Here is a 2,644-nt window from a genome sequence, read left to right as displayed (position 1 = left end):
GACAGGGATAGCAGAATTGATGAAGGCATATGTACTGTTAACGGCGGCATGTAGATACAAGGCGTCCATATCAAACCTGTAACCCAGACCTGTTATTTCACAGGCCCTGGTCATCACACTGATGTTCCAGAAATTATAACACGAGAAAAATAGATAAAACAAAACACGTTATCTGTCACCCTAGGTGACGCAGTAATTATAGCATGATCCACGGATGATCTTGGTTAATAAATATTAACCTTTCTTTTAATGCTCGTTATTGGTGGTTACTTGTCAAAACGTGACAAGTCTGGTAATGTAATGTTTGTATCTCGGTCTTGGTCAATAAAATGGGTTTTATTTAAATCAACAAAACTATCGTTAGAGACTGACACTTCTATACCTAGAGAACAAGCTTCTTCGGTGGCCAAGAAGAATTTTCATACCTATAGGGTGAAATCCTATCCTTAATTATTTTTTAAATGTTCCAGCAATCATGAATCGGTCGAATGAAACGCTCAGCAATTATCCAAGACAATTGTAAAGTTGGAGTTTAATTGATTGATTTAGAAAAAAAATGATTTATGGACTAACAAGTACATGGATAAGGAGAATACTCCTTTTTAGGAATTATATACATTAGAGATATTCACACACAAAACATATTTTGGAGAGATGATTTTTGAAGCACTGGCCAGATTTTCGGAAATGGCAAATATTTAAAAAAAAAAAAAAAAGGAAACGACAATCTTTTAGAAAATTCTGATTTAGAAACTTGACTATCATTTATGATGACTATTCATTTATGTAGCAGACTCAGTTAAAATAGATGGCGAGGTATTAAGCTATGTATATGTAAAAGAAATGTATGTAAGAACCACTGAGAATTTTCTACAGTATAGTTTTGGGTGGCAGAGAAAACCCTGAGTTCCCGTAGTTAAAACACCTAGGTGCAGTCAGTACCAGGTGACTGCCCCCAACGTCGTTCCGACGATGGATTTCCCACATTAGCTAGTACAACCAGTGACCCAGAGGATGTATATGTGTCTGTTATTTACGTTTGTGCATGAGAAAAAGTGTGTAAGTATGACATATTATCTCCCCTTTCTTAATATTGTTTACTATATGTAGATGTATATATTTGGCCTGGGACGATATAATGATGAATTAATATATTATGATACACTCTTTAAAGACATGCGTATTGATGCGCAGTAGATGTATATGTTGTGGTTACACCCTATAAAGATATTAACATTGACACGCCGTAACTGTATATATGGTGATACGCCAAATGATGCTTTCCTTATTTAAAAAGAAACACTTTTCTATATCAAAATTGGTTGACATATTTATTTAATAGATTGAAGAAGACATTAACCCCATTTTAACTAGCATGAGGACAACAAGAGATTGATTTGACAAAAGTCGATCTCTAACAATAAGATATCTGTGAGACATATGCATCAGGATACATATTGTATAGGAAGTATATATTGTAACATGATATGTATCGATTCTTAAAGTACATGTATCGTCCAAGCTCTTAATATAGTATATCTGATACAGTACAAATAGCTAATTGAGCGTTATTTTATGGATGTATGTATGTTGATGTTGGTTAAGGTGTGTGTATGTTTAATCTATGAGCGTATGTATACATTTAGCTACACATTGTGCATCAATAAATAATGTCATGTGTAATTGATGACATAATTTTATTACTACACATAAATATTCAGAAGTGATATAAAAATTGTATTCTACAAAATCGGTATGTTGCATCAACCTTAAATATGTGTACAAATGTATTGTAAATTGGTACCCACATTAGATATTATCACCAGAAATGATATACCAATTCCATTATATTGTTTATCAATCATTTCGATAAAATTATAATCAATCTTCTTGACAGCTTCTTAACGAATCCGGTACTCTGTTACTATAACTCGCTGTATGATACAACGTGACATCACCATTATATACTTATACTATCATTATAAAATGACGTTATATTGGGACAGACAATTGGTAGGGGGGTTGCTTGTGTGTTGGGGGTGGGTGGTAGGTAGATATGTAGGGTAAGTAGGTAGGTATAGGTGGGTAGGTGTATGTATATATATATGTATGGCATTTGCGTCCTTACTTACATATACATGTATTTGTGAATGAGAGGGTAGGAATTTATAGGTGTGTAGATATATATGTACGTCTGTGTGTCTCGATGCGCGTTTGTAAAATGTTTATATGTTATTAAAGACAAAAAAAAATTGTTCCCTGCCCTTTAATCTGTGTGTGTTTTTTTTTTTTTTTTTTTTGCGTGTTTTTTTTCGGAAACAAACTGTTGGAATTAGTCCGGAAATATTTTATGTCTAACATCATAGTAATAGTTTTAGTAGTTCAGGATGACCGTATGCAAAGTGAGTTCATGTGTTGTATAGTCTGCGTGCTGTTTTAAGGTTTCGATATGCCTATGTAAACCTGACAACAGGCAAACCAGTAGTTACGATATGAAAATGTTTGGCGTAAAACAGTGAACAAAGTCGTTGAAACATCATAATCAAAAGTATGACTCTATGTTAAAATCGGTGCTATGATAAGCGCATGTGTACTTGACACGCACGATGGGGTGCTTTGTGTCCTGGTGACATGGGTGTACCAG

This window comes from Ylistrum balloti, unplaced genomic scaffold (assembly GCF_031769215.1).
Source record: "Ylistrum balloti isolate Yb309-2 unplaced genomic scaffold, AGI_CSIRO_Ybal_v1 Utg371260, whole genome shotgun sequence".
NCBI lineage: Eukaryota > Metazoa > Mollusca > Bivalvia > Pectinida > Pectinidae > Ylistrum > Ylistrum balloti.
The sequence above is the reverse complement of the archived record's forward strand: the minus strand, read 5'-3'. Positions refer to the sequence as shown.